This window comes from Chelonia mydas, chromosome 5 (genome assembly GCF_015237465.2).
Source record: "Chelonia mydas isolate rCheMyd1 chromosome 5, rCheMyd1.pri.v2, whole genome shotgun sequence".
Taxonomy (NCBI): Eukaryota; Metazoa; Chordata; order Testudines; family Cheloniidae; genus Chelonia; species Chelonia mydas.
In genome coordinates, this window is record NC_051245.2 from 81,108,623 (window position 1) to 81,131,371 (window position 22,749).

Genomic DNA, 22,749 nt, shown 5'->3' on the forward strand with positions numbered 1-22,749 from the left:
GACTAACACAGGGAGAACCTAACCAATAATCAAATATCATGGAACTGCAGATTCAGCATCTTGCATCATATTCCAGACATGGCTATCATCCTGCATGGAATTCCATGGGCACTCTTTGTACCTCAGTTTCCTTGTATATTGTAATATATATAAAAACTCTAGAGCTGTTTTTCCCTGAATAATATATATAGCTGAAACCCCTCAGTTTTGCCCTTGGTTTAATGGACATAGGATTGTAAGAAGAATTGCATCAGTGCAGTCTGCTTATGGTTCTACTGCATTAATATTATATGCTCCTTGCTGTCATTATATATTCCTGGGCATTGGACCCACAGTGGAGTTTCAAATGCGAGGAGGAAAGAAATCAGTCTTGACATAGAGTGCTGTTAATGCAGAACATTGCCAAACCCAACTGGTTGCTCTTGAGTCTTAAATGAGAATTGAAACCCAGAACTGGTTTTGAATTGGTAGGTGACTCTCAAAAGGTCTGTGAGCAGAGCCAGCCCTAGACCAAATGATGCCCCAGGCGAGGAGCATCGTCGGTACCCCCTGCACCATTTGTTAAACTTTTTAATACCTTATTTTTTATTGCATTTGTAGGCCATTTCACAACTTTGGTGAATGATTTCCATATGTGATTTATCCCTGTCACACTAGGATCTGTAAATCTCTATTTATTCATGCCGTATGTAAGCAAATTAAAAAAAAAATAGTTTCCTCTTAACTTATAGAACGTAAGAACAGCCACACTGGGTCAGACCAAAGGTCCATCTAACCCAGTATTCTGTCTTCCAACAGTGGCCAGTGCCAATTCCAAGAGGGAATGAACAGAACAGGGAATCATCAAGCAATCCATCTCCTGCCCATTCCCAGCTTCTGGCAAACAGAGGCTAGGGACACCATCCCTGCCAATCCAGGCTAATAGCCACTGATGGATTTATCCTCCATGAATTTACCTAGTTTTTGGTTTTTTGTTTTTTGTTTTTTTGAACCCTGTGATAGTCTTTTTAATTTTAAGACTACTTTTTAACTTTAAGAAAACTTTTTATGAATAACTGAAATGTACTAACATCAAGAAATGGAACTGTGCACCAACATTGGGTGGACCAATATTAAATAGTGTTACAGTAGGTGACAGCCTTAGAATATTAAGCCTAGGTCTTTAGTTCTAAAGGTCGCTTTTCTCACCTTTGCCCTTGCGAACTGAAGCCCAGCGTCAGAAAGAGCCAAAGACTGGCCAGTGGCATTTTCAAGTGATAAAATAACAAGTGATGTCAGACTCTCGTCAGCCATCGTCGATCAAAGACATGGTTAATGAGCCTGAACTTGAAAAAGCTGCACTTACCACTCGTGACTATGACTGGCGGCGTGAGCAGAATCCTCAAAGCAATCCACACATTAGGAAAAGCATCCGTCAGCTCTGCATCATGAGTAAATTGGAGAACTTGGAATGGGGAGTGCTTCCCGTGTGGAAAAATGTGACTGATGTCCAATTCAACATAAAAACCCTGTATCACTGATGTCCAAACATTCCCCAGGTGGCAACGTTCACTGAAGGTCTGTACAGTTGTTCACGAGTGTTTTCCTGTCCACTGGCAGCTTACTAAGGTCATACAAACTCCCCAGGTCTTTTTGTGTTGCTTTGTTTGTCTGAATCTTTCTTCAATGGACACTCGAGCAGTGTTTAATGAGCAAGCAGAAAAATTCTCTTTTGAATTTTTCTTCCAGGCTTTCCATCACCTCATCTTTGCCCTCATAACCAAACTGTCTCGTCTTCCGCTGAATACGAGTTTCCTTGAAGACCGACTCAACTCCTAAGTTTTCTGCCATTTCTTAGGCAGCAGTGATGACGTCTTCAAATCCGACAGCAAAGTCTATGTTCCACAGTCTTACAAAACCATCAAACATTACATGTTAAGCATGGCAAAAGAAGTGATAGTATTAAGATAGGGTTTCAATAGATATGTCTGATGTCTTATTAAATATGTCCTTTATTAGTAGCTACTTACACTCTTCAAGTCTTAAAACACAAGTACTCTTTCACAGTTACACAAAGTAAGGTTCACAGTATTGCAGCTGGGCTCTCACTTAACTTCACTTTGTTCTTATATCTCACTGACTGACTGGCAATACCCTGCCCTTATATAACTGCAAGCTGACAACATTCTAGGAGGTTCAAGGAAAATCCAGTTTTCAAAAAGTCTGGAAGGTTCCACGAGATTCTACAAAGATCCAAAACATTCTAAGAGGTTAGTGAAAAATGAATCCACATACGGAATACTTGAAACTAGGGCTGTTGATTAATCTGCTCTGAAACTGTGAGATGCTCTGAACCTCCTCCAAGGTGCTGAGTGCCATGGGGCAGTGATCTCCAGCCGGTGTAAATTTTCATAGCTCCATTGACTTCAGTCTCATTATAGGCTTGAGCCTTATCATCTGTTATGCCCTCAAAGCATTGGACTAGGCTCAATGCTACAGACCTTCACTGCAATTGTGTGTATTGTAGTGGAACTGTAAATAAGGCAATTCAGCTTCTAGTACTGGCAGTTCCTTACACTTCCTTTACAAAAGGGGAAAAAATACTGACAATTGAAAACTAAAAATAAAGGCTGACCAACTATTACAGGAAGAGCTGAGTCCTAGTACTTCCCTGTCTGAGATAAAACTTTCCAAAATATTTGCAATAGAAAATACAATTTATCCTAAAACTTTCAATTCAGTTTGCTGTGAAATACCTTGATCATTACTGTTAAATAACTGGTCACAAATATAATTAAAGTCAAAGTACCATGCAGTGATAAGGTTGGTATTTTACAGACATGAAGGTCAGGAAATTCACAGTCCTGGTTACTCTAGCAGTCAAACTTTGCCTTGTTTTAGGTGTGTGGTATATAGTATTGCTCTATGTGGTGTCAGCTTTAATGCTAAATTCTGTGTGTACAATGTGCTGGGGAGACTGTAATTGTATAACTCCTGAATTTTTCAGATTTCATATGTCAGACTATTCACACACACAAAGTTTTCCTGGGTTTTTGTTTTGTTTTTTTAGGGAAAAAAGGGGGAAGAAATAATTTTGTCTAAATGGGTTGCTTCTTCCATCTGCAAATTTTCCATTTAGTCAGCATTGTTCATGTTCCAGTGTGTGGCTGAGAAAGAAGTAAAACAGTATCCACTTTTCAACACTGCTTTTCTCATAAAGTATATACCTCTGCTTTGCTTTGTCTCTCCCTTCACTGAGGGTCCAGTCCTGGACTCAGGCCACAGCCCAAGTAAACAGCCTTTGCAATGGAGAGCTCTGTAGACCTCAGGGAGAGAGAGAATCCTCCCTCAGAGGCTGCAGTGGGTGGCAGGCACTGCTACTGCAGACTTAATAGTCCCATAACTGCTGCCCCCTCCTCACCTCTTCTGAGGGGAGGGGTCAGTGGAGGTGGGTGGAAATTGATCTGCCTGCCCCAGGACACCCTTTAGATTATGAGAAACTTGGGGTGTGGCCTCCCTTCCTGGGCTTCAGTACGTTGCCTTCATGCTTTCCATGCAGCAGAATTGCACTGGTGGAGAAGAGCGGGCTCTGACCTGTGTAGTAGTACTTTACAGATTGTGGCTGAAGAAGGGACAATCATCAAAAGGTCAGTGCACAATTTCCTTCCTATTCTCAGCATGTATTTAAGATCAGTTTTGTTCTCTTGTTCAAAACAGCTGTCTTGTGAGTGTGTAGATCTTTATCCATCTAGTCACACATTTTCTATTCTGATAGACTGTTGCACTGTGCTTCAAAATTATCACTGACAAAGACAGATACAGCCTGAAATCAATTCTTGGTGAAGGGTCTTAAGCCAAAAGCCATGCAAGCTATATGGCAGATAATTGAACCAGGGTCTGTGAAGTACAGTGCATTTAGGGAGAAGAAGGGAGGAACTTGCTCTGTCTACATGCCTATCTATGTCACTACACAATATAGCCTTTAGACAGTAACTTCCATTTGACGTGGTGACTTCAAAGGCTGTGTGTACATTAGGTCCTCCAGCAGTTTGGCCAAAATGTCACACTAAAACAGCAGGGAAGATATCTCTTGTATGAGAGCATAGTCAGAGATGAAAAAGAGAGAATATTTACCCAGCTGGAAGTGGTCCCTGAAGGAGTTTCCCTGTATGGGCAAGAATGTGCCCGATTTTTGGTCACTGCTATTTGATTATGCAAGTGGGTTCCTCCTTAAGAAATATTCCCTGAATGTAGACCGTGATCTTGGAAATGCGAACAGACAAGTGGTTTCTGACTGAAATCAGTGGAGTATAAGTCTGTGGGAGGCTCCTGTCAGACAAATAATGAATATGAACCAGTCATGTCAGTGCTCTGAAAAACAGAAATGGCTTTTGACCAAAGAAAACAGAGACGTGAAACGAAAACAAAGTGCAAAACAAATGAGAACATGAATGAGGATGAGGACATCAAAATTCACAGAAGGAAGATTACAGAAAGCAAGCTGGAGAGAGATGGAGAGGAAAAAAATTACTGTGTTCCAAATGGTTCTTTAAACACTATTTTAACTATTAATCATATAAAAGTTGCTTAAACTAATGGCTACAATCTGTAGTGTAGCTAAAAGTTTAAGGTGTACTGAATATCTGTGGAGCAAGGAGATACAAAAGATAAAAGCGAAGAGAGAGAACAGGTAGTTATGGCTATGGCCTGCCTTTGGCCGTAATTCTGTTGCACTGAATATATTCAGCATTATGAAGAGAAAGGATGGTCAGGGTATTAGCTTAGAATTTTGGAGAACTGGGTTCAATTCCCTGTTCTGCCCCAGGAACTCTCTGTGACCTTGGGCTAGTCACTTTGGGCTAAATCCATAAAAGGGATTTAAACTTATCATTGCAACACCTAACTTTTTGGCACCTTACTATCCACTGGAGTCCACAGTCTTTGGCCAGGAGCTTAGACTCCCTATATGATGCATAGGAAGAGTTAGGTGCCTAAGAAGGGGATTCACAAAAGCCAGCATGCTGAGCCGGGAGTTGCCTAAGCTAGCTACCAAGGAGGGAATTAGGTGTCTCATGGAAGGCACCTCCCTCCACTTGAGATTCTCTGCCAAGCTCCCTCTCCTGAAGTTAAGTACCTAAGGCAGGTCAGCCCTTTCTCATGTAGAATGGGAGAGGAAGATATGGTAGTTGAATCCAGGTTTCGTATCTCCCATGAGTGCCCTAACCACTGGGCTATGGACTGTTTTGGGGCAGACTTTCTCAGTCTCTTCTGTTGAAAATGTTCCACTGTGTATAAAATAATTAAATAGTCCAAATAGGGTCAGATTGGCTCTATAGCCCAGTGGTTAGACACCCTCCGAGGAAGTGAGAGAATCAGGTTTCAATCCCTGCAGAACTGTAAAGTGCAGAATATGCAGAGTCCATTTGCTGGATGAGTGATTGCTAAATAACTCAGGCTACCTGAGTGTCTGCCTACCCACCTGTTGGCTGACAACAACTAGAAATACAAAATTGGTTCCAGCACACAGGTCTCGTGAAAGAAAAGGAAGTCAAATACATAAACAGTATTTTCACATAAGATGACAGTCACACAGGGCCTACTGGCTCACAAGGCTCTAATCTCATTCAGCTGGTAGCAGACTTTCTGTATGCAAGGTTATTACGACTAAGGACAGTTTTTTCCACAGGAACAAGTGCATCTTTCTTCTCTATTGTGTTTGTGTTGTGTTTGTCACTTCCTTCTAACTGGTGGCACAACATTTTGTCCCAGCACCTCCCTCCAGGAGTATGATTCTGCTTCTCCAATACAGGCTGCAACAATTTTCCTTCCTTTTTTCTATTATGCTGCCTTCAATATGTAGGTGATATTCCTCTGAAGTTCTGTTGCATCCAACCTGGCTAGTGCAGTTGATCTTTTCCCAGGGATTGGCTGCGGTTGGAGATTGGATCAGAGCTAGCATGCTGAGACTGAGGTAACGTTGGTTTCTCAGGGGAAAACAACCAGAGGACGTAGCAACAGTTACAATAGCTCTCTCAGAGGGAATTTGCTTGCCTGTTGTTTCTCAGTTTGGAGATGGCAAAGAATCTTCAGATGATCTGCCCTTATTATTGGAGTGAAATACTGCAGTTGTAGTCCACAAAAGAGAAGCCCAAAAGAGAAACAAATGGTATTAAAGCATCAGCTCCTCAAAGCATGTGCCTTTCCCAAGCACAATTAGCCTGAAGGTCTGCACATCAGCTAAAATTGAATATGAAGATAAGGTTCCCATCTTCCTAGGAGGAACAGATTTTTCAGGTGTGCTCTCAGCAATAAACAGGAAATGCACCACAAAATTAGGAGGAGGGCAGAGAATCATTCCAAAAAGAGTGTGAAAAGTTTTATTCTCTCTTTTGCTGTAGTACTAGTCTCATGGACTCAAAGAAATTAGAAGTGTAAAAGGTTTTATCTAATCCTCCTTCCTGCCGGTAAAGGATTATTCACTGCAGTCCATTTTCTGGTGCTTTGAGGTCTAGCTTTAAACATCGCAAGTGGCCACCTCCATTTTTCGGGGAAATGGGGGAATATTCCACAGTCTAAAAGAACTCTCTGAGCAGGCTCCCATTCACTTCAGTTGGACGTGAATCAGGCCCCAGGTGTTTTTCTTGACATTCAGCCTATATATTCCTGGTTTAAAATTCATCTTATCGGTCCCAGTTAGATCTTCTTGAACCATCCTAATATTCCCTTTCATCCTTTGGGTTTACACCCTCTGAATGTTGGTAGACATATTGAGCTATTTCATGGAGCAGTGCTAGTCTACTGCAGTTGTGTTTGCTTAGGGTAGCAATTGGATATTTGAATGGCTTAGCCACTTGGTTAAGCTTAGTTTATTCTCCACTTCACATTTCAACCAGTATCATTTTAAAAAAATATTTTTTGTTGTTTATTTTAAGATTTCAGTTGGTTGCTTGCACCTTTGTTTTTTAGCTATTAGGGAAGTCCCATCATAAACTAGTTCTCTAAGCAATTGGTAAAATAACAAAGAGGTTTTCCTGATGATTTATTACTGATAAAATTTTCACCACAGAGTCAAAATGCTCCCACAAAGTTTGAATTTTTATGAATCACCAGAAATCTTTTTTATTTTTCTGAAATGGACCAAATGTTACTAAGTGATTTGATGGGATTTTTCCTGTTTTATTCCAGTGGCAATTTACTTTTCTGCAATCCTTTCTTCCTTGACATGTAATAAAGGAGGTTGTGTGGTTAGAACAAAGTATTGAGACACACTCTGATTTACTGTATATTCGCAGCTCTCCTTTATTGTATATTTGAACCATTGATTCACTGTATGACCTTGGACAGATGTCTCAATCAAGCCAAGTAGAAAAATGGATTTAAAAAATTAAACTCTCTGAAAACCAGATGCTGCATCTGAACTGAGCTTTACTGAATACTTATAACACCAATGCCCTGTGCATTTAGTATTCCCTTGTCTTTTCTTTTACGCCCTTGTCTCATATGTTTGTTTATTACCAAACTAATGATATTACATATATATGTGTAATTTTTCTCTACTTGAAATATTTGCAGCTTCAGAATGGTAAAGAAATAATTACAAATGATAATGAAGGGAGCACCACTGCACACCCTTGGGTAGACTCTGAAGCTACAATGCTATTCTAGTGGAGGTGGAAGAGTGGCAAACTGCTGTGGTCTGTGCTGTGTGATTCAGCTTCTGATGTACATTCTGCATATGTGATCCCTCTGAAAAAAAATAGGTACAATATCCTTTTGAACCCAGGTTTATTACTCTTGTAATCAGTGAATCCCTGATCCTACAAAGACTTACATATGTGCTTGACTTTACACACTATGAAGTGGACTGAGTTCAATGGGATAACTCACAAGGAGTAAAGTTAAACATGCCGGAGTCTTTGCAGGACTGGACCCAAGGAAGTTGAACTTATTTAAGAAGTGAGCTTATTTAAGAACAAGAAGGAAGCACAGACACACTCAACATACTTGACTTTGTTTCTAGAAAGTGAATCAGGTCAGATGAAGAGCAAAGCAAATCAGAGTTGAAAGGGGAGGAAGCACCTTGTAGAAGTGAGGATCCTGCAGCAGCCTCACCACACAGCCATGCAGTCAGAGCTCTGTAGGTCTGGGTGGTGTAGGATTGGGGATCAGTTGCTTCCTGTAGCATACTTCCTGGGGAATCCAAGGTTTTTTCACTCCAAGCCAAATTTATTGGGATTAGGAGTGTGAGTTGGGGGGGGGGCGTTGCAGAATGACTCCTAACTACCCGTGGAAAAGTACTGGGAGCAGATTCTCCACATAAATGTTTTTTGAATATAGGATCAGAATTTGTCTTCTCTGTGCAGGAGTTAAAGTAAGGAGGTGTGGGTGGAGCACAGCAGCAACCTCTACTCTTCCTACGCGAGGGGGCAGTGCTTCCTGTAGCTCTCCCCTCTGAATATGCACTGGCAACTCTGCAGTGCAAATCTTGTGGAGTTTCTTAAGTGCCCTTTCCTCCTCCCAGGGGTTTTACTTGGGCTTAGGATAGTGGTGTTAGTCCCCCATTACATTGTCCTATTTCAGTTTCTCCTGCCTTTTAATTATTGTAAAGTATTCAACTATAGAAATATTTTTATGGAAAGTATTCATAACAATATACATCCTACACTGAGCACGTATATCTACAATGTAACTCAAAGTTGTGGTAGATCAGTCCCCCACACCCAGCTGGAACTGGGTTTCTTCCAGAGGGTCTTTCAGGTTCTGGGCCCGAGTGCCTGTTTCATATTGGCCCACAGCAAACTTTAAGTTGGATCTAGGAAACATAGAAAGTAATGCAGAAAAGTGTCCTTTATTGTGGTGCTTTGTTTTACTTTCTGTTTTCCTTCTGCCTTGGTCCTCTTCAAATTTTTGTCAGTTGCTTTTTAAACTCTAAAATAAAAGGAAAAGGGGGTGAAATATCCAGACGAAGAAATTGATTGTGGCCTCTGAAACATAGTACATAATGTTACAACACAAGAGCAATAGGTGATATTGCTTTGAGCTATGTCGAGGGCATGACATCCTTTTAAAATAAATATTGTATTCAGATTGGAGCTGCTCTTTCTGCTGATTGATTATGTGAAATTCAGCCAGCAATTGCCTGCCCTGTTTGGCACACAAATGCCAATTTAGGCATATATCTCAGGCAGTTCTCTTTGAAAATGTAGCCCTAACTCGGTCCTTCATTAACATATCTGAAAAAGGAGAAGAAAAGGTTGAGGTTGTATGGCACTTTTTCCACGGACCTGGAGGAAGAGTACATTGCAGTGTGCTATACGCAAAACAGCCTTAGCTGTGCATAGAGCGCATTATTTTTATTTGCAACATGCAAATCATAATTTTATTTTCTGTGATCACTAAAATCAGAAAGACTGAAACTGCTCTCTGCCCTGTCATCACCCTGAATTTCACAATGAGGAAGAAGTGGAGAGCTGCATAGAACTATATGTTTGTAACTCCGCGGACATAGTCCTCTCCCATACCACCTCTTCCCCCTCTGGCAGCACAGTCAGAAGACATTATTTTAAGGAGGGAAATCTCACCTGCTATAGTAACTCATTATGACTCTTCATTAAAGTTCTAGCTGTGAAATATACGAGAAAAAAAATTTGAAAAGTCTTCATTTATTTAACTTGCAATTTATTCCAGCCAAACTATTATAATATGCATGCATCTACAGCTGTGCCCCACATAATCTGTTTATGTTGGTTTATTTTTGTCTGTGTGTAATTCATGAGTGAATTTCCCTTCCTGTTTTGGGTCCTGATCCAGCCAACACATAATCTCATGTGTAACTTAAATCAATTTGACTATACACTTTAGTAAAATGCTTGCAGGATTGGGGGCTTGTTTTGTAACTAGAGCATGTTTTGCTAGTGAAATGAAAGACTTACAGGCAAATACTGCATGCCTTATGCACAGTAGTCCCATTGAATTCACATGTGTGAGTGAGGCAAGCAGCATGTGGCCCTGAGTTACATATCCATAGTCATTTGAGTTTGCCAAACAATAGTTGCACTGTAATACTCAGGGTAAGTAGTAGTTTAGAATACTGAAATCAATAGCTGGGATTTGTAAGGGCTCATTTAATTTATGGAGCCATTTTAAGTGATCGCCCTTGAGGAAATTTTATGTTTTCCTCGCAATAATTGATTTTTTTAAAGATAGCAGCTTCATAATTCATTTCTTGTGTTTTATCTCTACCAACTTAGTGTGGTTCTTACAGAGGCATATCTGATACAGTTAGCTGAGAAATTAATGGCTATATTGACTGGCAGCAGTATTAACTCCTACCCAATGCAATTAGTAAGCTCAGCAGTGAACAGTATCAAGAAAGCTTTGAGTTTCCTTCAGACCATCTAACCTGTGTTGGTACATGGTATTATGGAGGCGAATCAACAAAAATATAAAGTAAATTCAAAATAAAGGTGCGTGCACTGGCTATTACTGCTAAGCCTGTACTTTTTCTATGTACATCAGTGTATGTTCCAAAAGCAACGTCATGCGCCCCTGTGAATTCTGTGGCTTTTGTTGCCTTGTCATAATCTTTACAATATATAATATGTATTGTACTTTTGCATATATAGTTAATTTAGCAGATGCAAAATTAACATAAGAGAAGATTTGTTTGCACAAGAAGTTTGGAGTAATAAAACATACATCCATCCACAATGTGTTTGTACATGTCCTTAGATAACAATGTGATACCATAGGTGTCTTAGATATACTATGGTATTTAATCACTAAACATTTGTTACATATTAAAATGTATCTTTCCTGAAAGGAAAAACAATTCTCCATCTGCTCTTTAATGTATTTGATGTCTTCTAATATGGAGGACAATTACAATTTGTCCTGCTTGATTGAATAAGTGAATTTTGCAGCTGGCTCTGAAGATGGTAAGGATAGATCTCTTGACCACTTCTCAGAGGAAGTTTCAGAACCTGGGATCTGCCCTTCCTCGGTGAACTCCTGGAGGAAATCAATCACTGACTGCAATGCATCAGGATTTCACTATGGGATTCTGTTCACCAGCTATGTCACTTGAACAGAGCAGCTGAAGAGGAGCACAGATAGAAGGATGGACCTTAAAGTAGCCCGTGCCTGTCCTGCTAAAGATTTTGTAGATCAGGTCCAGATCATCTAAATGGAATTAGCAGTGAACAAGGAACCAGTGTAGGTTTCAGATCACCCAAGTACATTTTAAAGGCAAAACAAAGAGTTTTATCCATGTTTCTCAGTACAGTGGTTGCCATTAAAAAAGTCAATCATCACAGAGTACTAGTTGATTATGCAGCGCTGTTTTTCTCTATAGTTGCAAAAGGAAATAATGAGGGACAATCCCAAGGGAGTAAGGTGATGCAAGACACTGACTTGAATTGGTGCATTGTACTTTTACTTCCTGTATGCTGTATGTAGCAGGTTCCACAGAGCTGCTATAACCACCCCTCTCCCCCACAGCAAGGCAGGAGGTGGAAGGGATGAATACTTGATTCCACCCACAGCACACCTGTTTGCATAGCTACACTGGTATAGTGGGGAGCATACACTGACAGGTAAATACATTTGTTTCAGTTTACTCCTGTCTCAGATCATCAAGAAAACTGGAAGAAAGGTTGTGATTTCAAGTCAATTTCCGTCCCAAGCTATTCCAGGGACAGTAGAACAATATACTGCATCTTACTCTGGTCATAATATCATGACCTAGACTTATGTTAATTGTGTAGTATGTGTTGGCAAATGTTGCTTTTAAATGGTGATCACTGAATAAATAGATATTACGGGGGGTTGGTTTTTTAAGCCAACACCCAATGTGTATGTGGTCACTTCAGTGAAGGTGTTTGAGTTTTGTGCTATTTCATTTTAATACCAGCAGCAGTGCAATATATAGATTGTGTGTTGGGTTCTTTTTGTTTTTGTTCCTTTTCAAACACCCCCCGCCTCTCCGCCCCCCCTTTCTGGGTTTTGCACTGCTGCCAAATAGTCAAAGGAGTCCGTTCTCTACTTCAAATGCCAGTGTTTTTCAGAAGCAAAAACAATTGGTATGTGTCTATTTCAAGTATAGGTGCATGTCACAGTTGAAAAAACAGTCACATGGATAAATGATTGAAGGATTTTATACAATTCCAGCTGTATGGATTGAATCTGTTGGTGCAAAGAAACTCTGTGCTTAGAAGGCTTAATTGCAGTCTTTTGAATTTCATTATCCAGTGATATGGCATTGTTCTGTATAAATACAGAACTGATTAACTTAGAGCAGTTCAGTACAAAACTTGCAAATCCAAGATCTGCTGCACATATTCATCACTTAAAATTATGATTTAGGTGTGTGAGGTGCCAAACTGTATAAACAAGCTGTGATCCCTGTCCTGAAAGGCTAACAAATTAATTTCAAACATGACTCAACAAAGTGGAGAATTGAGGTGGTACAACAACATTTTGATATGGTTACTCGGCTAATGTAGAGTGTAATGGAATTTAGGGGCTGGGGAGGAGGGGTTGTAGTGCGTGTGTGTGTGTCTGTGTCTGTGTTTTTATTAATAAACATATAAATAGCTATTTCAGATGTCACGGCAGAAAGGAGAGTAGGAAGTGGTCTTGCAAAGCAGCTCAGGAAGAGCATTCCATGCATTGAAGATGATGTGGAAGAAAGTGTGGGGACGGCTGTAGGAGAAACAGACTGACAGGATCACTAGAGTGTAGAGGGAGAGGTCAGCCAACATAAAAGACTAGGTTGGATGCATTGGCAGAGTAAACGCACGGCTCTGAAGCAAGCTTGGACTTAATGCAGTGAAGTAGGAGGAGCGAATATATGGGCCGACGCAATCAGATAGATGGATTAGTATGGATTAAATTTGGGCAACGGGTAACAGGGAAGCCAGTGAGGAGGAGGTTTGAGTAACCAAGATGGCAGATAAGGAAGGTCTGGACGAGCAGTTTGTGGTTAGAAAAAAAAGTTGAGCCTTAAATTGTTATATAGGAAGATGTAATAGACAAATACCAATCAAATGAGATTTGTGGTGGTGTTGTTTCTTCATGCTCTGCTTTTAGCTGTGGGCAAACATTCAGAATGAAAACTCACTGGCCACATTAGTTCATATATATTGCACTGTTTGTGACATAGGCCTGTTTTGAATAGAAAACATGAAATTAATCTCTGATTGTGATGTGCTTGGTATCACTTTTGCCCTACTTTGAAGTTCTTATATCCAAAACATTTAGTTTTTGCTGGAAGCACAAAATTGTTTTCATAGTCCTAATACTACCCCCTCTTGGTGGGGGGGAAAGATTCTTGTGAACACCCCTTTTTAAAATGTACCAGGCCCAAACAAGAGCTATGCTATGCTCTCCCTTTGGGCTCCATTGTGAGCCTTCCTCCACGCTCGCGGCTGGGGTGTAAGGAAACCCAGTATGTCCCTGCCCAGGCTGCCTGTATCTCCAATCCCTGCAGGGGGGATAGATCAACTGTCACAAGGCTGCCAGTTTTCTTTCCATTCAAGTGAGTGACAGGATTGAAGAGAGTTGGGTGGAACTTTGCTCTTAGTGCTTAATTTGTGCCAGGGCTTACCAGGGCTGAGCCCTGGCACCTCTAGGCTTGCCATGTCAGTTATGAAAGTAAAAAAATTGCTTGAGCTCCAGCACCTAATTACTTGAGTCCTGGCACCTCTTTCATTACAAATTAAGAACTGCTTGCTCTCCCTTAATATGCTTCCCTATACATCCAAAATAGCACAGAGAGGGAAGTAATCTCTGCCAGGACAAGGGCTGGCACAGGTTCCTTCGTCCAGAGCAAAAGTGGGGAGGGCAGGAACCAGATTGTGACTCTGAGAGTAACAATCTTGTTCCTACCCTGCTCCTGAGGTAACACAGCTACACATTGCCCCTTACTCATGCTGTCCGTAGGGTTACAGCCAAGCCCTTTATGTTTTGTTGTTAGAGCTAGGAACGTGTTCAGCCTTAAAAAACTCATCACCAACAACACTGCAACCACGCACGCCATGGGACACAGATACCATGATGAAGAGCATACTAGAAATTCAGGAGTTGTACTGTGTAACAACGACTTACATTGGACATAGCTAGATAAGGTGGCTATAGGGTTGCCAAACCTCCAGGACTGTCTTGGAGTCTCCAGGAATCTGTCCAACCAAAATTGGCAACCCTAGGTGGGTGAAGTAATATCTTTTATTGGACCAACTTCTGTGGGCAAAAGAGACAAGCTTTTGAACTAACAGAGCTCTTCTTCAGGTCTTGGAAAGGTACTAAGAGTGTCACCGCTAATTAGGATATGTCTATAGGTACAGCGCCGCAACGCGTGTAGTGAAGACACTGAATGCCGATGGGAGAGAGGTCTCAAGTAGCATAAAAAACCCACCTCCACGAGTGGCATAAGCTATGTCAGCAGGAGAATGCTGTACACATGAACACTTATGTCAGTGTAACTTACGTTGCTCACGGGGTCGAATAGTCACACCCCTGAGCGACATAAATTTTGCTGACATAGGCTGTCATGAGTAAATACAAGATTATTTAGCATAAGTAGTTAGCACATATTGTTAGGGACCATTCAAAGTGAAATGGCCCATTTACAAAAAGGGGGGTTAGTGGGCTACAGATTTGTAATAAAGACACTGGATTTATGGCTTATTAAGACCATGGTTTTTATTGTCTAGCAAAGTTACAAATTTAAGCTCCCAGGCTTGTCTTTGGAAAGCGTTGTGCCAGTTTCCTTTTAGGATGAGGACTGACCAGTCATATTGGAATAAAAAGAAAAGGAGGACTTGTGGCACCTTAGAGACTAACCAGTTTATTTGAGCATGAGCTTTGCATGATGCATCCGATGAAGTGAGCTGTAGCTCACGAAAGCTCATGCTCAAATAAATTGGTTAGTCTCTAAGGTGCCACAAGTCCTCCTTTTCTTTTTGCGAATACAGACTAACACGGCTGTTACTCTGAAACCTGTCATATTGGAATGATCGCTTTGTGAACAGTGTTCACACACAGGTGATATAGTGAAAAACACTGCACTGAACATAGCTGTAATTCACCAGAATAGAGTCCACAATCAAAGTCAGGCTGTGACAGTTGGCATCCAGAATGATGTAGGTATGAGTGGTAGTGCCTACTCATGCCTGGCCACAAGAAAACATGTCAAAGGGAAGGAAAACTGAACTTTTCTTCATGGAGTTTCCTCAAAGCATCCCCTTGGAAGGAGGGGTTTCCTTCCATGTGGAAAAATCAGGGGCTTAGCCCTCAAATCCCCACAGGAGATCTGCCAGAGGGACAAAGTCATCTGCTTGGTGACCCTGTGCCTCTTCACTGGCTTCTGACCCCCTATGGCCTTGCCTTTGCTTCCCGTTAGCCCAGCTGGATTGGAGCCATACTGGCAGGGGTACCTCACTTAATGGCTGTCCCTGGGTTTCACTTTAAGGGAGTTTCCCCGTGAGGAGGGGGCTCCATATGACAATGCATATGGCCTCTGGCAGTGTTACGTTTTTTTCTATGGGGCTGGTAAGGACCTACGGTCTGGCCTCCTGTACCTACCACTCCCTTCTTCACCCCTGGGGGGAGCCTGAGTCCCTTTGGGTATGGGTCTGGTGCTATGGAACTGATTGACCCCTCTGCATAATGATAATGGAGGGAGGGATAAGTTATGATTTCCTCCTCACCTCTCCCATTATCATCCAATAAAAAAGCCTTGTTGCTATTCACTATATTTTTCACTTTATTCCAAGAATGTTATTGTGTGTTTGTTTTTATACTCTCATAGGGCCAGCGGCCTCCTCTGTTTTTTGGAGGCACTCATATAAATAAAAAACCTCACAGTTTTGTATTTTCTTGGTTATGGAAGTATGTTCATCTCATCACATTAGCTAGGGCTTCCACAGTCAGTCAGTCATTCTACACTGTATATTACAGTGAAACAGTTACATTTCTAGGCTTAACATTTGGAGTGGCAAATGGGGGTAGTGAAGAATGTGCATGCAGGGACAGCACACTGCTTTAATCTTTCTGTAACCCACAGCAGAAATTTTAATAAAAATCACTCACTGACGCTGGTGCGATTTTATGCATTGCAAGGACTGCAATACCCCAGCGTATTACCATATACACATGCAGCATGTGTGTGCTTTAAAAGACATACTTTATTTTACACAGAAAATATTGTAGCAATATCATCCTTCACACACACACACACAAAATACAACAAAGAAAGAAAATAACAGTGCACCAGAGTAGGGTGGCACAGGGTAGCAATAATTATGTGAACAATTTCAGTGTTGTGAGCTTATTAAAGAAAAATGCTTTCAGGCCCAAGGATGCATTGTTTGATGTTGTGTTTGTCTAAAACTTAAAAATAAAAAGCCACTATGATATGTTTGCATTTAAATTGTTCTGTTATAAGATACACTGAAACTTGCAGTGATACTATGAATAATATGCCTAAATTATGTGGTATATTTAGCATATATTTTATCTTTGTCTCTTTTGACTTTTCTGGCAGAGCCTAGAAATTCTGATCATAAGGGCTAGACCATGGAGTTATCATAAGCCCTGATTAAGAGGCATTGCCTAACTGCACTACCCCAGAAGCAGATCAGCGACTCAATTGCAGTCCAGACTCTCACATTTCAGTCTCTTGCAACGTGCAGATAAGAGCCAATTCAAAGTTCTTCACACTCACTTATGGTGGGGGCGGAGGGAGCAGAAATGTCTCCTCCTCCTGTATAATCACAGGGCCAGTAATAAGTGCAGGGAATAAGGGAGCACCCATAGGCGTAGTTTGACTTCTATATTGGGGGGGGGCAAGGCCCCCAGCAAGCAGCCACTGCTCTCCAGCCGCCTAGCTCTGGCTGATGGCCTGGGCGTTCATGTTGTTTGTGGTGCAGGAGGACTATTCTTTTAAAATACCTGCTCCCACGTTGTTTCTTTACTTTTTATCCTGCTCCTGCTATTATGGCAGCTGGTCCTGCAGGACCCGTGGGATCCCAGTCCCGCTGCAGGGCTGTACCTCTCATTAGGAATCACAGATGCATATGTAACACTGACAGTCCCCAGTAGTCAGGATCAAACCTGGGATCTTTGTAGCTAAATGCATGAGCCTCTACTGCATGAGCTAAAAGCAGATTCATTAATCTCTAAGTGGTCTCGGTGCCACTAGAGGGGACAGAACACCACACCCAGGACGTGTGTGAGTTACACTTAGAAAAGATTTTTTTTAAACCTGAATTGTAAACTACTGAAAAAAAATCAGTTTATACAGTTTGGAAGGGCAACACCCTTAACGTGCCTCCCAATTTACATCCCTGGGGACACCACACATCCCCAGTTGCAAGGTGAGTACCATGAGTCATGATTTAGCCCACAGAGACAGTAACAGGTCAAATATGTCAAAAATAAGTTCTTACAAGCCCAAGATCAATAGAAATTCCACGGGCGTCTAGTGCAGGCATAGAAGAGAGTGGTGCTGGCTGGGCAAAGGGTGTGACCAGGGCACAGGCTGATTCATCAGCTTCCACTGGCCAGGCTCCCACAGAGCCTCAACTCGGAGTAGAACTGCTTTCTCCTCCTCCTCTGGTGGAACAACAGAGCAGCTGGCAAAAACACCTGTCCTCATTCAGCACGAATCCCTACTTTGGGATGCAGAGGTCTAGGCTGCTGCAGGGAGATGTAATTTACACTTATTTCTGCTCCATCTTGAGTGAATCTAGTCTGGTTCTTATTCATTTAACTGAGGCTCCTCTTATTCTTGTACTTAGCCAGAACCTCAGGCATTAGCAGCATGGCCATCCAGAGAACACTTAGGTCAATGGTAATCTTTGGAATTGAGATAATCTGCTCACTGGTGCACCCTAGACATTTGCAGCTACAGTGGTAGCTAACTCTCAAGGCCTCAAGTAAAATAAGCAGAAATTTAAATTAAAAAAAAAACCTTTTTCTTCTATAAGGACTTCCTAGTCCCTAGATCAGTATGAGCATGAATCCACTGACCATCATAGTCCATCCTAATATTCCCCACAGTCAGTGCCAGCCTATTTGAAACTGGCATGGAGCCTACCTCTGTGGCGCAGAATTCCCCCTGCTTGACCACTCTGATTGCATGTCCCCACAGAGGGCTGCTATGGGGGCATCTATGGTGCAGGTCATACACAATGAGGTGAGTTTCATCCAACAAAGATGGTCCTGTTTTTGCCTCTGTTACAGTATAAACTAGTCTCCTCAAAACGAAGTTTGTAAAAAAGTTAATTCCGAATATTTTTAGCTGTTCTATATGCTTGAAACTCTTGGAAAGAAAGGATTTTCATGAGCATATAAAACCTGTAGTCTGAGGATCTGTCAAAAGTAAAATGAGTCATAATCAATATTAACAGGAAGGCAGGCTTGATGCAAGGAAGTGTGTGGGCAAAAGAGTGAAATAAACTTGTCAAGACCTAAATCTGAAAAGAGACACTTCCAAAATTAGGTATATTAATAAAATGCAATTTGAATAAATAAAGTTAAAATGTGTCTGGTTATGGCTGATTGATATTTTCTTTATTAGTGTGACCAGAACCAATGCTCCATCTCAGGCATGCTGGAACAGTTTGTACAGTGGAGGTGCTGAGAGCCATTGAACCAATCTGTAAACCCTTTATATGATAGAAACCACTTCAAGCCAGAGGCGGCAGCAGCACCCCTAGTTCCAGCACCTATGCCCCTCTCCTTCCTTTGCATGCCACCCTCCCCCCACAACCAAGAACCAGAAGAAAATCCTAGCTTGTTTGCTGAAATGTTTCCAAATTCAGAGCAACCTTGGCTAGAAAACTAGATGACGTACATGCAAGAGACAAAGGTGACATGCACGGTGGTTTCCTGAGATCTTAGCTATGGCAGAGCTCCATCATGCAAGTTGCCTGCCTCTTGCAAAACAATCTCTGTTGCAATATTGGAGCTTCCCTACCCCTAACAGATACACAGAGATCACTGTAAGGAACAACTGACTAATAAGATCAATATGAAAAAAGTGAACACACAGCAAAAACAGTACTTACCAGTCCTTATCCAGATTTCTGAGGGTGGAGAGGAATGGGTTCAGCTATGCTAAAAATAGAGTTAAAAGTAACACTGGAATGATAGTTATTTTAAATAAGCTGCCAATTCAATTCATTTTAAACTTTTCAAAATGTCTGTCATTTCCCAATTGCACTAGCCCTGAACACAACCCTTACAGCTTTGCAACATCCCCTAATTTTTCCCTGTTTTGCATCCCTTTTCCTGTATACACACACATACACACACGAGTAGTCCCACTGGGTTTAATGGGAATAATGTTCCCATAGCATAAATGTGTGCATGTATAAGCATTTGGAAATTTTAAAACTTTTTTGGGGAAAAAAAACCAACAATCAGCTCTATAGGAGCTAAGAAAAACAAAGTTAAAGTTTTGGCAATTTTTTTTTAACCAAAACTAGAATTTTTGATAAACAATTGTCAAAAAATTTCAACCAGCTTTACTGATCACTATAAAAGACTCCACTGAGCTCAATTGCAAAATAAGCTGATCAACCACAGAAATAGATGCACCTTTAATTCCTCATTAGTGTAGTAAGGCTGGTCCTGTTTCTACAGAAATAGATACAGGGGCTGGAAGGCCATGAGGAGAGAGATGCAGGTGGAAAGACAGAAGGATGTATGGAAAACCCAGGGAGTGACAAGTGCCTGCATTCACTTCTCAGCTTTATTCCCTCCCCCCACAAACACACACCAACTTCCATAACTCTATTGTGCTTTCCCCTGCCCCCGGAAAGCTTCCACAGTGACCATCGTTAGGCCTGCATTAAACTCACTTTCAAGCTCTACCTACAGGAACAGGACTAAGTGGTGACACAAACTAAAATGACATTGAGCAGAAAAATCCAGATTAAATCCCTGGTAAAATTTGTGCTGAGCATCTATTTCAGGGTTTTCTGCTACCACCCATCCCTGTAGTATCTGACATTTAGTGACTAAATTACCTGCAGCTGACCAATGCCTTGTGCCTGGCCGCCTGTGAACACAACCATAAAACGAAGCAGCAGCAGTAGCAGTCCTTTCTATTACCCCTGGTTCTTACATCACACCTTTCCTCCATGAATCTCAAATCTCTTCCTTTCCTGAGTAATGTTTTATGAAGACCCATGATCCTCATTTTACAGATAGGGAAACAGACACAGAAGTTTAGTGGCTTGCCCAAAATCATACACCAAGTCAATGGTAGAGCTGGGAATAAACCGCAGGAGTTCTAACTGTCAAATCCTTGCTCTATCAGGTAATACTGTCTCCCTGTAAGGACTTTTATTATTCATATTTGTCCTTTGTTACAATGGCAAATTTTCTTTAGTAATTCCACTGATGAGAATAAAGCAAAATAATTAGGAAAATACAGCAGTGTATATATTACTAAGGGAAACAAAACCTTTGGAAAGTTTTAGTATGTACAGGATTAGCTCTGACTTCTCCAAGCCAACTTTGCTAAGTCAGCAATTGGCATGAACCACCAGCCACTGAGTTCCCAGATATGGGTTTAGTTACCCCTGGGCTGTCTTTCATGCATTCATGCTTTTAAACCATGTAAACTATAACTTCCTGAAAATAAAAATAGCTTTGTTAAACTTAGACTTTCATTAAACTATTTCAGATTACATGTGGTGGGAAAAATATGTGCTTTTACATAAGCGTTTCTGGTTAGCAACAAGACATTTTAAAGACTTAAAACATACACAGATGGCTTGATTCTCCTCTCACTATCCCCAGGGAAACTCTCTTGATGATGATTAAGTTAATACTAGTTTACACTGGTGGAAATGAGAGGAAAATTAAGCCCAAACTTTTCAGTTATAATACTGAATATTATATATAATACTGAATATATATATATATATATACTGAATATATAATACTTTTCAGTTATAACTGCGAGGTGAGTACCATGAGTCATGATTTAGCCCACAGAGACAGTAACAGGTCAAATATGTCAAAAATAAGTTCTTACAAGCCCAAGATCAACAGAAATTCCACTGGCGTCTAGTGCAGGCATAGAAGTGAGTGGTGCTGGCTGGGCAAAGGGTGTGACCAGGGCACAATGTAAACTTACACATCTCTGTTTGAGATATTATTTTTATCACCCAGATAAGTTAAAATATTTTAAGGCAACATCAGCATTTTGGGACAGTTGGGGTGGTTGTTTTTGTTTTGGTATGCTCACTAAGGCCCCAATCCTGCAGATATTTCCACACGCTTAACTTTAGGGTCACTGAGTAGTCCCAGTGAAGTCCACAGAACTGCTCACAGTACATAAAGTTAAGCAAGTGTGTAAGTCGTTGCAGGATTGGGGCCTAAAGGTTTCGTCATTCCGGCTGCAGCAAAACTCATCCAGAAAAAAGAAAACAATTCTTCCAAGGGATCCGTGTTCTGGTAATAGTCAGTTTATGCATTTCAATCACAATGAAGAAAAATAAAGCTAATCAAGGGGATGATTATTTGCACATGATGGCTGTAGGCAGCCTGTGCTTTTTCCAAGTGGACAATTTGTTTCTTGACAAATTGGGTCCCGTGTGTTTCACTGTGGGGCACAAAGGGATGAAAAAAATAGTAAAAAGGAGTAGAAAGACCCAGAGGTATCAGAAGAGGCTGATAGCAAAAGAGACTGTGGCCAAAGGTTAGATTTTCATGTGCTTGGCACCTCTCTGGATCAGGACTTCATTTAGTACCTGGTGCTGCAAACATTTATGCAGTATGCCCATGAGTAAGTTTTCAATGGGACTAATCACACGTATACTCAATAGGGCTACTCTCCTGTGTATAGTTAAGTGCATGGGTGTTTGTGGGATTCATGTTGCATTGATGTCTTTGTAGAACTTAATTTTAATCGGTGGTTTTTCAGGAAAAAGGGACGATGAAAAAAGACAAAATGGAAAGAGCTGCTGTCCTAAAGAGCTTGGCTAAGCAGCTTGATGTACCAATGTATTGAGTTGTCACACAGGGTTACTGTAGGTGAAAAATATTGGCTGGGTCATGGGGAAGTGTTTGGAGTGCATTCTGTTGGTCCAGTATTAGCTGTGTTTCAAGCCAGTTGGAGAATGTGGTTTTCATTCTCTTTTTGTGATTAAGGGGCCCTTTGCATGTTCAAAGAGTATGCACTCATTCTGTTCCACCCAATCAAGAGGGGACCCTTTCCTCGCTGGAGCGATGTGTCGAAGAAGGATTCCCTTCCTTACTGTTGGCTGCCTTTTTCCCCCAACACTCTCCTTTTCTCCCACCTCTCCTGCAATATTACAGCTAGCCTAGCTCCATGCAAAGATAGCACTGCAGCTTGGAGAGAAATAGAACCCTTTGTGGTTGAAAAATCATTACACAGTTGGTAGCTGGGAGTGGAGGACAGTGAGAAGGTGGTAGCGACACCATGTAGCAAAGGGTGCTTCATGCTGGAGAACCTCTTCCATAGCACATCTAGCTGCTGCCAGGCTGAGAAGAAAAAATCATAAGGTCACACATCCTATTCTGCAGTATTTATTTTTCCTTTGGTAATAGAAGCACAAAATGAAAGCGAGTCAGATTTTGGAATGAACTGCCTTGAAGTATTAGCAGCTTGTGGCCATATAAAGACTGCAAAGTATCAGAGGGGTAGCCGTGTTAGTCTTTATCCATAAAAACAACTAGGAATCCGGTGGCACCTTAAAGACTAACAGATTTATTTGGCCATAAGCTTTCATG

The 22,749-nt window shown here is 41.2% G+C and overlaps 2 long non-coding RNA genes across 4 annotated transcripts in view; one reads left to right on the plus strand and one right to left on the minus strand.

The window, feature by feature from the left end:
* Window positions 1–1,018: 1,018 nt before the first annotated feature.
* LOC122465809 lies at window positions 1,019–11,291 on the plus strand. The gene is made up of 2 exons (XR_006290877.1): window positions 1,019–1,557; window positions 1,729–11,291. It is a non-coding gene; the product is annotated as an uncharacterized LOC122465809 (long non-coding RNA).
* LOC122465810 overlaps window positions 8,812–22,749 on the minus strand; it is a 44,647-nt gene continuing 30,709 nt past the window's right edge. The window contains exons 1-4 of one of the 3 annotated variants that reach the window (XR_006290880.1): window positions 19,845–19,995; window positions 19,050–19,098; window positions 9,561–9,601; window positions 8,812–8,907 (exon numbers count right to left, since the gene is read on the minus strand). This is a non-coding gene — a long non-coding RNA (uncharacterized LOC122465810). Of the gene's footprint in view, window positions 8,908–9,560; window positions 9,602–19,049; window positions 19,099–19,581; window positions 19,601–19,844; window positions 19,996–22,749 lie in introns of those variants that run through there. The other 2 variants (XR_006290878.1, XR_006290879.1) reach the window with 2 other exon arrangements.